The sequence below is a fragment of the Arvicola amphibius genome, chromosome 3 (genome assembly GCF_903992535.2).
Source record: "Arvicola amphibius chromosome 3, mArvAmp1.2, whole genome shotgun sequence".
NCBI classification, from domain to species: domain Eukaryota; kingdom Metazoa; phylum Chordata; class Mammalia; order Rodentia; family Cricetidae; genus Arvicola; species Arvicola amphibius.
Genome location: NC_052049.1, coordinates 141219600 through 141234002, shown reverse-complemented (window position 1 = coordinate 141234002; position 14403 = coordinate 141219600). Strand labels below are relative to the sequence as shown.

The 14403-nt window shown below is 45.1% G+C and overlaps 1 long non-coding RNA gene across 2 annotated transcripts; it reads left to right on the top strand.

Annotated features, from left to right (window-relative positions):
• Positions 1-82: 82 nt before the first annotated feature.
• On the top strand, positions 83-13301 carry LOC119808701. Of its 2 annotated transcripts, XR_005284547.1 has the most exons (5): positions 83-136; positions 787-844; positions 2319-2443; positions 2782-2830; positions 13237-13301. It is a non-coding gene; the product is annotated as an uncharacterized LOC119808701 (long non-coding RNA). The 2 variants fall into 2 exon arrangements; XR_005284546.1 differs by lacking the exon at positions 13237-13301 and having other exon boundaries at positions 2782-2937.
• Positions 13302-14403: the final 1102 nt, after the last annotated feature.

Below are 14403 nucleotides of genomic sequence, written 5' to 3'. Positions count from 1 at the left end.
GGCTGAAACCCGCAGCCCCCGCCTCTGCAGGCGGAGAGGGGGAGGAGGAGGCGGGGAGGAGGAGGCCCGGAGTAGGGGGAATGGGGGACGTCGCTCTTCCGCAGAGAAACTACCTTGCGGTTTTGCTCAACAACAGGTCTCCCTGGGAGCCCGCCGCCACTCGGGCCTGTGTTTAGAGCCTGGAGATTAGGCGCGCTTAGTCCCATCCTAAATCCACATCTGAAAGCGTGCTTTTGCGGATCAAAAGCCACTTTAGGACCCGGGAAAGAATGCGCAGGCCTAAATGTGGGGGTGGGGGTGGGAGTGGGGTGGGGTGGGGGAAGTCTGCTTCAAGTCCAGCCGCCAGGCTTAGCCATCCAAACGTGCTTAGCAGAGCCAAACGTGCTTAGCAGAGCCTCAGCACCGCCGAAAGGCCCTGAAGAAAGAAAGGGTGGGGGTGGGAAGGGAGCCGCTATGTTTTGAGACTGGCCTTGGTGTGTCTCCCAGGCGAGCCTCCAACTCAGTTTCCTTCTGACTCACCCTCCTGATCCTAGATTACAGGCCCAAATGATATCTTGTATTTCTATAGTTGTAAAATGTTGCGGAAATATAGACTCTCAAATCTGGTTTCAGGGACCGCGAGATAGCTCAGGAGGTAAAAGCCCTTCATCACCAAGCTTGACGACAACAGGGAGCCCGAGGCCCCACACCCACATGGAGGAAGGAGAGAACTGACTCCAACCAGCAAGTTGTTTTCTAACCAACACGCGTACCCACAAAATAAATAAAATAAATGCTTTTTTACAGATCCCAAAGAGAATTAAACTAATCCTGAATTACTAGTCGCCGTTAAAATGTTGACGGGGTGAGCAATTGATTGTTTATATAATATTTCATTGAACTTTGACAGAATCCATTTCATTCATATTAGCTGTCAGAATTCTGTTAATATGTAACCCACACTTTATTATTTGTGTTAGGACAGATGTGAAGGTAAATATGGGCACAGTATTCCTGAATACTCAGATTGTTGGCTTACTTAAATCTAAACGCTATCACAGGGCCAGCAATGTACATTCCTGGGAGAATGATGCCTAGCATGTGCAAGGCCAACGTTGGAGCCCTAGCCTTACAAATAAGTAAACACACAGGCCCTTCTAGAACCGGTTCTCTCCCTTTATCAACTCACCTATCTGTGTCCTTCGGTGTTAGAAATAAAATAAGCAATAAATAATAAATAAGAATAAAATCACAGTGGTCAATGCACTCAAGAGGAAGAGGCCGGAGGATCTCTATGTTGGAGGTCAGCTTGGTCTACATAGTGAGTTCCAGAACACCCAGAGCTACATTGTGCGACCTGTCTCAAAAGAAGGAGGGAGATCTAAATATATTCTATGTGTCTGTTATTTTGAGAGTAATAATTCCTCCTAATATCTCATTGTGTTACTTTGTTTTTTAAATTAAGCAGGGTCTCACTGTGTAACACTGGCCTAGAATTCACTACGCAGACTGAGAATCCCCTCAAACTCATAGAGATGTGCCTCTGCCACTGCTCCCTGAGTGCTGGCATTACAGACACGCACCATCATGTGTACATGTACATGGCATTGTGTACATTTTTATATTTAATGGTAAGCAGGTCATTCATGTTATTTCAAACAAGATCAGAAATAATTCCATTACTGGTGTTAATATTTAATGATGGAAGAATCGACAGCTTGAAATTGGCGATGGGATCATTGAGAACCCCGCCTGAGATTAGGAGCTGCAGCATTTGATAACGATAATTCCAAAGCCCAGTTTTTGAATCATGGTTCTTTTCTTTCCATCCAATGAAAATCACAAGGAAGAGTTAACCTGGCAGGTGCTTCCATATGATGAACTGGGGTGATATCTACTATCACCCCAGAGAAAACTGGGAGGGGCCCTGTGAAGCCGGCTCCTGAAAGAGAGCAGCTCTTACCTGGTGGTCCAATAACTAACTTTGAGTCAAGGAAGCTTTCTACACTGGAGAACCCCCTTTCTTTATGTATTCTTCCTCAGCTCTATGGGGCTCTTTATGGGGGTGTATGGTCATGCTTGGGTGCTATAGCGACAATGTGGGTGTCAGACTCAACTTAGTGGAGTTGTTTCTCTCCTGCCATCTTTATGTGGGTTCTAGGGATTGAACATGAGCCTCCAGAGTCTTCGTAATTGTCCCTTTACATATCCATATACTCTCTGAAGAACCCTAATGTATGTGGTAATCGGTTATGATAATTGTTAGTAGAGTGATTTAGATACTCTAGACTCAGGTTTTTCAGATTTTTAACTCAAATCATTTTTTTTTATTCTCTTAGAAGTGCATTGAAATCAGTACTTGAAAAGCTCCAGCACCCTGCCTTTCTAGGAAGCAAACTGCAGCCCACTGGAACATGAGGGATAGAACCTCAGCTTACCTGATTGGAAATGAAGCAATCTTCATGTAAGTATGTCCCATGTAATCATTCCTGTCTATAGTGGCAGGGATGGATTCCCAGCTTTACACTGTCACCTGCAGCAGCCTGAGGTCTTTTAGAGACCTGGCCTCAGACAAAACCAGATCCTCGGCCATACCACAGAAAATAGTTTCACGATTAACCTGTTTGAAGCAGAATTGGCGTTTATTAAAAATAGAGAGAAGAGAGAATAAAGCATTCTCGAGAGCATGGGTGTGGGTTTCTCAAGGAAAGGACTGTCTGAGCTATAGACAGATCATGCTGGTGGTCTCAAGTTACATCTCACAGGGTCAGTAAGAATTTTTTTTCCTCTCTTTTTGTTAAGTGAGATTCTAGCGTGGTTCCAGAGGTGCCCTGGATGGGATTCCAGTCAGGTAAGATAAAATCAGGAGCCACTAGGGTTGCACAAGGACTTAGGACATGTCTTTCCACTGTCTGTCACTGGGGTTTCTGGTGAGAATCAGAACAACTGCAGGGAGGTATGGGAAGGCCTCAAGCAAGTGTTAGTTGTGTTGGATTTCTCTCTGTGTGTGTGTGTGTGTGTGTGTGTGTGTGTGTGCAATGTGAGTGCTGGTGTACATGGTGTATGGAGACCATATGTTCACCTTCGATGTGCAATTCAACAGCTTGTCCTTCTCCTATGCCCACCCCACTTCTTATTTTTTATTCTCACTGACCTGGAACTCGCTGGGTAGGTAAGGCTGATCAGCTAGCAACCCCCAGAATGCATCTGACTTCTTTCCAGTGCCCAGGATTACCAGCATATGCTACCGCACCCAACTTTTTTTACATGGTCTATGCAAATCAGATTGAGGTCCTCATGCTTGCAAAGCAAGCACTTCAGCCACTGAGCCCATGCTCTTGTACTAGAATTCTCCATTTTCGGCTGGCAAGTGGCTTCACTATTCCCGTGTCCATAATCTGTGCTTCTGTCCTGTCTCAGTTCCCACATAATGCAGACACCTAGCTGAAGTCAACTAAGTCGTTTCTTTTGCCATGGATTGATTGATTGAGCAGATATGTGAGTGTGCGCAGGCGTGTAGCAGTAGCGGTCAGAGGACAACTCACAGCGTGCGTCAGTTCTCTCCTTCCACAGTGTGGGCCCAGGGATCAAATTCGGAACGTCAGGCTAGGTGGCAAGAGCTGCCTGTCTTACCGCCTTTCCTTTTTTTTTTTTTTTTTTTTTCTTTTCTGAGACAGAGTTTCTCTGTGTAGCCCTGGCTGGCCTGGAACTATAGCTGTGTAGACCAGGCTGGCCTTGAACTCAGAGATCCTCCTGCCTCTGCCTCCAGAGTGCTGGGATTAAAGGCGTGCGCCACCACCGCCCGGCCCTCAAATAAATTCTTTACTTCCCCTATTCAGTTTATAAAAGCTCACTGTCTACTCTGGAGTTCTCTGAACCTTTTCCAATTTGTCACCCGACTTGTAAACCATACTTTGCTCTAACTGAAATGTTAACGTGCCTGTGTTCATCTTTTAAAGATTCAAATCTCAGCACAGGAAGCCATGGAGGAGGGAACGTGGCATTTAATCTGGTCCCTCTATTGTATCACATAGCTGCCTTTAGCTAGCGTCCCATCTCTACGGGCTGCTGGTTCACAGGCTCTCAGCCTTCCCTCCACCTTTGGGACTGTGGAAACTCTTCCTGACTTCCCTGGGGACAGAGTCGTGAGCACCACACTGTCACCTGTGGGTAGCTACTCTGCAGGGCTCCGCCAGCAGAGCAGTGTAAAGCGCACACAGGAAGTGGCAGACCTCCTCTCTCTCCGGTGTCTCTGACAGTTGTCAGGGAGCACAGATGTCCCACACTGACACTCAACAGTGAGAGCTTGAGCAGGGAAGAGGGCCCTCCTCAAGAACATCCATCTATCCAGCTTCCATTGTCCCCCACCCAGATCTGCCTCCTGCTGGTGTCATCTTTGAATCTTAGTTCTCAAAATCCAGGCTATTAAAATAAAATAAAATAAAAATAAATAAATAAAAGGAAGAAAGAAGGAAGAAGAAGAAGAAGAAGAAGTAGAAAAGCCTTCTTCTGAACTTATTTTTCTTTACCAAGAACTTCAAAGGTTTTTATTGAAACTGACCAAAGCATATTCCCAGAATACTAAATCATTGCCAAAAAACTTTTACCAGGCTTGATGGCACATGCCTTCAATCCCAGCACTGGAAGGCTGAGACAGGCAGATCTCTGTGTGTTCAAGACCAGCCTGGTCTACATAGTGAGTTCCAGGATAGCCTGGGCTATGTAGAGAGACTTTGTCTCAAAAGATTAAAAATAAACAAATTAAATAAACAAAATAAATAAATGAAATTTCACAGCAGGACTGGGGAGATCGCTTGCTGCTGAAGGACTGGGCCCTGACTTCATACACACACTCCTGAGTTCATACACACAAGCAAGTTAGGGATTGTATCTAGTGCTGGAGAGGAGGAGATGGCAGATCCCTGGGCTGGCTGGCAGGCCACCTCAGTCTACTCGGTGGGCAAATGAGAGACCTTGTCTCAGAAAACAAAATTGATCACTCCTGAGGAACAACACCTGGGGCTGTCTTTTGGCCTCCGTATGTGTACCTACACACACACACACAAACACACACACGTTTTCACATTAATATCTTGCCTTCCCATTTTTTAATGTATCTCTTAAGCCCCAGGGCTGTGTTTCATACTAGCTAACCCTATCAGAATCCCATGAAGAACCCGCAAACCCAGTGCATCTGAAAATTCCATCAGCCTTCTCCCTGTCTCTGGAGAGGGTATTCTTTTTGTTTGTTTGTTTTGTTTTTGTTTTGTTTTTCAAGACAGGGTTTCTCTATGTAACAGCCCTAGCTGTCCCAAGACTAGCTTGTAGACCCAGGTTGGCCTTGAATTCACAGAGATCCACCTGCCTCGCCTCCTGAGTGCTGGGACTAAAGGCATGTACCACCACCACTGGGCTGAAGATAGTGTTCTTACCTATTCAGTTCCCAAGGATACAGTGAGTATCCTTCAATTCATGCTCCCTGCCCTCCCTCTCTTCTGCCCTCCACCAGTCTACTGTACAATAGAAACTGAACCACAGCATCTCTCTCTAGCCCCCCCCCCCCGCTTCTACCTCCATCTTGCTGAGTTCCATAGCTAATGTCAGTTTGTTACTGATTCTATTTTGTTTTTATTTTTTTAAGTATTTATTTATTTTAAGTATTATGTGTGCGGGCCCATGTACATGCATACCAGTATACCTGTGCCCATAGAGGCCAGAAGAGGCCGTCAGATCCCCTACAGCTTGAGTTACAGGCTGTTGTAGACACCAATATGACTTGTAGAAACTAAACTTGAGTACTCTGCAAGAGCAGCAAGGACTCTTAGCCCCGGAGCCATCACCCCAGACTGCCAATGCTTTGCTTGCTTGTTTGTTTGTTTGTTTGTTGAAATAGGGCTTCTTTGTGTAGCCCTGGCTGTCCGGAAACTCGCCCTGTAGACCAGGCTGACCTCAAATTTACAGATACCCAACGGCCTCTTCCTCCCAAATGTTGGGATTTTAAGGGCATGCTCCACCATTGCCTGGCTTTTGCTCTCATCGGCTAACATAAAAGTTACAATGTCTCAGTTTTCTCTGAGACAGCGTTCCCACCAGTGAGACACTGAATCTACTCGCACGGACTTCCAAGGGCAAGGGGCAGCTGTGCATATTTGTTCTCCAAGTTGCAGATGTGGTATAAGCCTGTAATCTAAAGTTCATGCCACAAGTGTGTTTGCAGTACTAGGTAGACCCTGCAAACCATGTCAATGTCCCCACAGAGTATCAGTAACTAAACGATTATCAGCATGTTTTGGTGCAAGCTCCAGCAGAGGACTGGGAAGAGTAAAGCAGGGCAGAGAGCCACCCTGGTGCAAAGGTTCTGTGATATGGAGCTTGTATTCTTGAGCGGAGCTGGGATTTTCAATTAGGTCTAGATCATATCTCAGAACCATCCTTTCCAGGAAGAATGTTTGCTGGTTACTTTCCATCTCTGCTGGACTAGGGTGTGAACTCCCTAATATTTCCAATGTTGCTTGTGTGTAGAACGGCTGAGCAGGCACACGCAGGCATCTTGAATAGCAGAGGCAAAGAGGCCCAAGGGCAAAGAGGAAGAAGAGCTGGGCTGAGCAGTGCAAGTGAGTGGCTTCCAGATTCATCCTCCACATAGCCGATGTCCTCAACAAGGACCTCAGGAAGTATACTGGGAGGACACAGCAGAGTGACAGAGGAATCTGATACACCCAGTTCTACCCTGACTTAGTCCAGCCAATCACACAGCCTGTGTCCTAATGGACTCCATGGGCTACGGTTCAGGGGATGAGCTCCCGTATCCCCCATATAAGCTGGTCTCAGGGCAACACTGATACGCCTCATCTCCCTTCTGTTCTACCCATTCCAAGCGTCCCCACCCTTGGCCAGCATTCAGCAGATCTGGGCTGCTGCCTATTGGTGACTCAGGTTTTCATCCCCAGGGGGTATGAATCATTAATTGTGCTTGCTGCCATCTGTGTTCATTTACAGTTAGCACTGGACATGCAGGTACTGAGATATGCCCACAGAGCACATCCTTCTCCCACCCCTTCCACTCCCACCCCCAAAACACACACCCAGAGTTCAGCACCTCCTCTACTGGTCTTCTTTAATGGCCCAACCATTACCCGTCATTGTAGCCAGCATCAGCTCTTTATCTATATACAAATGCCTGCAATAAATGTAAAGGGAAAAGCAGCACTTGGCTTCACAGTGTTGATGGTTCCGTCCAGGACTGGATGGCCCTGTGTTAAAAAAGCACATGGGGTGGCAAAACATGGTGGAGCTAATCTACTCAATTCATGGTCAGAAAGGAAAGAGAGAAAGGGGTGGATGCCCTACAGTCCCCACCCCCCAGGAGCTCATCCCTAGAGCTCTAAAGACCCCCACTAGACCCCACCTCCTAAAAGCTCCTCCACATCCCAGTAATCCTATGCTGGAGACCAAGCCTTTACAATGGCACAAGCCTGAGCATAGAGAACCCAGCCTGACCACATAGTCCTGTGGGAGATGCTTAAGACCCAAAATACAGTATAGCACTGGCAACATGGTAACGTTTTTTGTTTTCCCTGAGACAAGGTCTCATGTTTCCCAGACTGGTCCACAGCTTCCTGTATGGCTGTCATTCCTTCATCAGCAATCAAAAAAAGTCAAGGACAACACAATAACATACAGAATCCAGACTTCCATGTATTTTCCATCTTTGCATGGTGTTTTTCCTTTATATTCTTTTATATTACTTTATTTTTCCTTAAAGACTGCATTATTTTTAAACTATTTTTTCTATGACTGTCTACACCACTTCTTTTTTCTCTCCCAAGCCTGTGGTTGTGTGTGTGTGTGTGTGTATTTGTTGTTGTTGTTTTTTGAGACAGGGTTTCTCTGTATAGCTTTGGTGCCTGCCCTGGAACTCACTTTGTAGACCAGGCTGGCCTCGAACTCACAGAGATCCGCCTGCCTCCTAAGTGCTGGAATTAAAGGCATGTGCCACCTCTGCCCAGCTGCTTATGTATATTTTTAAACACACTGTACCCCGTGTAGAGGATTTTTTCAATCTAGATCTGTCTTTACTACATATCTGTAATCTTTTCTGTCGGTATGAGCAAAAACGTAAACCTGACATGTGGCTTAGTTCATAGCAAGATGGTGGGGCTTGCTCTGGTGGTGCTTGCACTGGTGATTCAAGTCTGCAGGCAGAGGCTGGGAAACACGTCTTTGTTAAACTGTGGTCAGTATAAAAGACACGAGACTAGGATGCTGCGTTTGCCTCTGTTTTTGTATGCTGAGAACCTTTGCTAAGCTTCCTCAGGTCTTATGTGGATGTAGGTGCTGGACATTTGGACACCATCTGTAGGTAGAGCTTTTCTGCTTCCCGGCAGTCATTCCCAAATAACCACTCAGAGACTTATTATTAATTATAAATTCTTCACCAATAGCTTAGCCTTGTTTCCAGACAGCTCTACAATTTAAATTAACCCATTTCTATTCATCTGTGTGCTGCCCTGGGGCTCCTTTACCTCATCTATGAACTTCTTGTGTTCCTTCTTCTGGGGTGACTCTTCAGACTCTGCCCTTCTTCCTCCCAGCATTCTCTCTGCCCCCCAAATCCTGCCTAGCTACCAGCCAATCAACTTTTTCTTAACAATAAGAGGAACACATTTTTACAGTGTGCAGAAAGATTGTTCAACAACACACACCTATAATCTCATTACCAGGGAAGTGGAGACAAGAGTCTCAGGAGTTCAGAGTCATCTTCAGCTACACAGTAAATTCAAGGCCAGCCTAGGATACATGAGACCCTGTCTGAAACATGCTATCCAGCCAGGTGATGGTGGTACACACCTTTAATTTCAGCACTTGGGAGGCCGAGGCAGGTGGATCGCTGTGAGTCCAAGACCAGCCTGGTCTATGGAGCTGGTTTAGGACAGTCAGGGCTACACAGAGAAACCTTGTCTTGAAAAACCAAAACCAACCAACCAAACAAACAAAAAACAAAACAACAACAACCCCACCATACTATCCAAGCCAAAAATTACCCATACCACTGTCGCAGCCCCTAATCTACTGTCTTATGAATTTTTTGTACTCCCAGAATTAATCTGGAAATTCTTTGAAAGTGGGAATTTCTGTATCTTGATCAAGTGGACATGTCACCAGTTAACTAGTCACATGAAAACTGAGTGGAAGATGATCTTTTCCATCGACAGGGGAGAGTGTTTGCGACAAACTGACATTGTTCCATTAGTCTTCATTTTGGCAGGTTCTCTGTTGTTTTCTTACCACCTATGATTTGGTTCTCATATATAGCAACACCCTAAAATTCACAGCTTGCTTTTGTTGTTATTACTCCGTGTGTGTGTGTGTGTGTGTGCGCACATGTGCATGTAACATGTGCATGTGTGTATGTTTGTGGATGCTTACATTTCACCATGCACATAAATGTCAGAGCCTCTTTTTTTTTAAATACTTATTTATTTATTATGTATACAATATTCTGTCTGTGTGCATGTCTGAAGGCCAGAAGAGGGCATCAGACCTCATTAGAGATGGTTGTGAGCCACCATGTAGTTGCTGGGAATTGAACTCAGGACCTTTGGAAGAGCAGGCAATGCTCTTAACCACTGAGCCATCTCTCCAGCCCCCATCAGAGCCTCTTTCACCATGTGGTTCTGGAAGATCAAACTTGAGTCTCTGGGCTTGACAGCAAGAAGCTTAACTTGCTGCATCTTTCCAGTCCCGACATTAATAACTGTGTGCAGGGGCTGGAGAGATGGCTCAGAGATTAAGAGCACTGACTGCTCTTGCAGAGGACCTAGGTTCGATTCCCAGTACCCACATGGTGGCTCACATACTTCTGTAACTCTAGTTCAGGAGATCTGATGCCCTCTTCTGGTTTCTGTGGGCAAAGTGCACAGACAGACATGTGCTTAAAAAAAAAAAAAAAAAAGAAAAAAGAAAACAAACCCTGGGCTGGAGAGATGGCTCAGTGGTTAAGAGCATTGCCTGCTCTTTCAAAGGTCCTGAGTTCAATTCCCTGCAACCACATGGTGGCTCACAACCATCTGTAATGGGGTCTGGTGCCCTCTTCTGGCCTGCAGACATACATACGGACAGAACACTGTATACATAATAAATAAATAATTAAGTAAATAAATATTAAAAAACATCAACCTTGTAACCTGTTGGTGGTGACAATCAGTGGTGTATAGCTTTAGTCCCAGCTCTTAGGAGGCAAAGGCAGGTGAATTTCCAGGTTTGAGGGCAATCTGGTTTACATAGCAAGTTCCAGGACAGCCAGGACTACACAGAGAAACCCTGTCTTGAAAACCCTAAAGGAAAAAAAAAAAACTTATGAGCAAATGCTGTTGTTTTTTTTCATTGCCAAGCATAAAGTAAAGAACCACAAATTTCAGCTACTAACAAATTCATAAAATGAAAGAGCAGAGAAAACATATAAATTACTACAAAAGCATATAAACATAAATTACATATGAATATAAATGACATAATTTTATTACAAAAGCATTATCTTTCTACAATGACTGCAAGAATTTACTTTAAAAAAATTTTTTTTGAGCCTTGGCTGTCCTGGAACTCACTCTGTAGACCAGGCTGGCCTCGAACGCACAGAGATCCACCTGCCTCTGCCTCCCAAGTGCCGGGATTAAAATGCCTGCACCACCATACCTGGCATACCTTTTTTTTAAAACGTTTTCTTTATTTTTATTTTATGTGTGTGAGAGTGTACCAGGATGCATGTTTGTGTACCATGTACATGCAGTGTCCAGAGAGGCCAGAAGAGGCATCAGACCCCCTGGGAGTGGAAATACAGATGGGTATGATCCACCGTGTGAGTGTCAGGATCTAAACCCGGATCCTTTGCAAGAGCAGCCAGTGCTCTCAACCACGAAGGCAACTCTCCAGGCCCAGCTGATGAGCTTTTAGTTAAAATGAGCAGTAACTAGAAACAGAGCTGCCATATGACTCAGCTCTATATCTTACCCCAGAGACACATGCTCATCCACGTTCATTGCTTCTCTATTCCCAATAGGAGAAAACTGAGTCAAGCTAGATGCCCATCAACAGATGAATGGATAAGAAAAACGTGCTTCACCAAGCATGGTGGTACACGCCTTTGATCCCAGCACTCAGGAGGCAGAGAGAGGCAGATCTCAGTGAGTTTGAAGACAACCTGGCCTACAAAGTGAGTTCCAGGACAGTCAGGGCTGTTACACAGAGAAACCCTATCTCTAAAACATACACACACACACACACACACACACACACACACACACACACAAAAGAAATACAAAGAAAGAAAAGAAAAAAAATGTGGTACATGATGGAATATTACTCAGCTGTAAAGAAAAATGAAATAATAAATTTGCAGATACATAGGTGGAACTAGAAAAATTATACTAAGTGAGGAAGACAAACGCCACACATCCTCTCTCTCTCGTGCAGATCCTACCTTCAGATATTTTGTCTGTTTAATTTGGAGCATAATTGACATCCAAGAAACCAGAAAGGGGCCATTGGCAGAGGGATATGCTAAAGGAGGGGAAGCAGATTATACAAAAGTACTGGTAGTGGAAAGGCTTAAGTGGGGGGGGGTGTGGAGGAAATTGGGATGGGAAGGCTAACTCAGTGGTTATGAAAAAGCCCTACTGAAGCCTGCCATCTCAAACCCAATTAGAAAGATAATTGGTAGTAGAATATGTTCGATGTAAGAGAAGAAGGAATACTGGAAGCTAAAGGCTAAGTGGGGCTGGGGTCTAGGGGAGGGAGAAGAGAGGGGGCTGACCTACTTGATCTAAAGATGTCTGAGAAAAGCCATATGGAAGCCCACTAGTTAGGAAACTAATTTTCAAAGAGTTCCAAGAGGAGAGCCTCTATGAATGGGCAGTGCTGCTCCCAGATGGCATAGGTGGTTAAACGGAAGTCACAGGAAGAAGCACGGGCCACTTGCCCGTAATAATGTTGAGTTATTACTCAGGAGCCCCAGAAGCACCCAAACTGCACATATATTGCCTCTGCTTTGGTTGCCCACCATAACTACTTGGTAAGACTCCTTTGCTTGAATACCATTCACTTTGGCTACAGGACATAAAAAAAATCAATCCAAACCGACCAGGAAACTTCCCCCTTGCTGGCTAGATTTTACCTTGCCAGAGGGTGCTCTGCAGGCTGCTGAGGGAAAAAAAGCATCAATGCTTTTAGCCAGCAGTGGGCCTGCATGCCACAATACTGACCTGAGAGGCAAGATGTGTAACAGTGGCATGACCCGACACAGGGCAGTAACTAACCACTTTCTTTTCTTTTACTATCGATTTTTATTGTGCTCTACATTTTTCTCTGCTCCCCCCTCATCTTTCCTCTCCCTTTCAGCCCTCTCCCAAGGTCCCCATGCTCTCAATTTACTCAGGAGATCTTGTCTTTTTTTTTTTTTTTTTTTTTTTTGGTTTTTCGAGACAGGGTTTCCCTGTAGTTTCTAGAGCCTGTCCTGGAACTAGCTCTTGTAGACCAGGCTGGCCTCGAACTCAGAGATCCGCCTGCCTCTGCCTCCCGAGTGCTGGGATTAAAGGCGTGCGCCACCATCGCCCGGCTGAGATCTTGTCTTTTTATACTTCCCATGTATATTATATCTATGTATGTCTCTCTTAGGGTCCTCCTTGTTGTCTAGGTTCTCTGGGATTGTGATTTGTGGGCTGGTTTTCTTTGCTTTATATATTTAAAAACCACTTATGAGTGAGTATATGTGATAATTGTCTTTCTGGGTCTGGGTTACCTACTCAAAAATGATGTTTTTTAGTTCCATCCATTTGCCTGCAAAATTCAAGATGTCGTTATTTTTTCTGTTGTGTAGTACTCCATTGTGTAAATGTGCCACATTTTCCTTATTCATTCTTCGGTTGAGGGGCATTTAGGTTGTCCAGGTTTTGGCTATGACAAACAATGCTGCTATGAACATAGTTGAGCACATGTCCTTGTGGCACGATTGAGCATCTTTTAGATATATATCCAAAAGTGATATTACTGGGTCTTAAAGGTTGTTTCCTAATTTTCTGAGAAATCTCCACACTGACATCCAAAGGGGCTGTACCAGCTTGCACTCCCACCAGCAGAAGTGTTCCCTTTTCCCTACAACCTCTCCAGCATAAGTTGTCATCAGTGTTTTGGATCTTGGCCATTCTGACAGGTGTCAGATGGAATCTCAGAGTTGTTTTGATTTGCATTCCTCTGTCTCAGGTCTGCTCTGGCTTAGGTCGCTGGCCCAGTCTTGCTTCTGTCAATGTCCCTGGTCCGCTTCTGCTCCTGTGGAGCTCACTGTCCCAGGCCCGCTCCAGCCCAGGTCACTGGCTCAGTCCTGCTCTTTTGGAGTTCACTGCCTCAGATCTTCTCTCATAGATGCTCTTTTAACAATGTCTTTCCTAACCACTTTCTAATTGAGTTTGAAGTCCACAGAAGGGAATTTCATGCCTGGTACTATACTTCTAATCAAAAGCCCATGGCTGGGGAAGTCTTGGGCCCTAGGATAGAGTCTTCTGTTGCTATTTTGCTAAATGGTTACATAGCTAAACTGCCTTTTAAATATTTATATTTATACTCACCGGCCTGAGCTGCGCTCAGCCTTGGTCAGAGAAATCTCTTTAAGCAGCAGACAGTGATAAGGCAGAGATGCGTGACAGGACAAAGTGCTGAGAAGATGTGCAGTGCCCAGCCTGAGTGTGACATCTTTGTCCACTCCCTGCCGAGGCTCAGGCACCATCACAGAAGAGGAGGCAGAAAGAATGTGAGATCCGGAAGACCGGGAGGGATGCTGTGAAATGCTGTCTCCTAGATGTGACGTGGCTATTGAACTCATGAACTCAGAGCAGCTGTGGTTACCTGTCCCAGACCTAGGGAAGATCAAGCCAGCCCAAATTCCTAGTAGATGGAGGGGATGCTCTCCAGCCCCATGCCTTTCTGAGGAGCAACTGGCAGAGGGAGGGAGAATCATTTTCCTTTGAGAGTGTGGCTGCCCGTAGCTCTTCCATGAGCATATGAGCACTGACGGGACTTAGTGACCTATTAAAAATAAGGCATAAAGTCAGGAGGGGGTGGTAGGTGTTGCTGAGGGTAACGGGGAGCTGGAGAGGGGAAATAGGCAGAGTATATGATAATCTTTCATTGCATACATATATACAATTATCAAAGAGTAAAATATAAAAATAGAATGAGCAGCAGTTAGGTATAGTCTGTGGGTTATCTCTTGAAATATTAAAAAGTTAGGAAAGAAACATTGGCAAGATGGTGAAATCTGAGGCAGGAGGATTATTATAAGTTTGAGACTATATATAGAGCTCCAGACCAGCCTGAACTATAAAGAACTTATCTTCATAAAAGAAATGAAGGAAAGAAGGAAGGAAGGAAGGA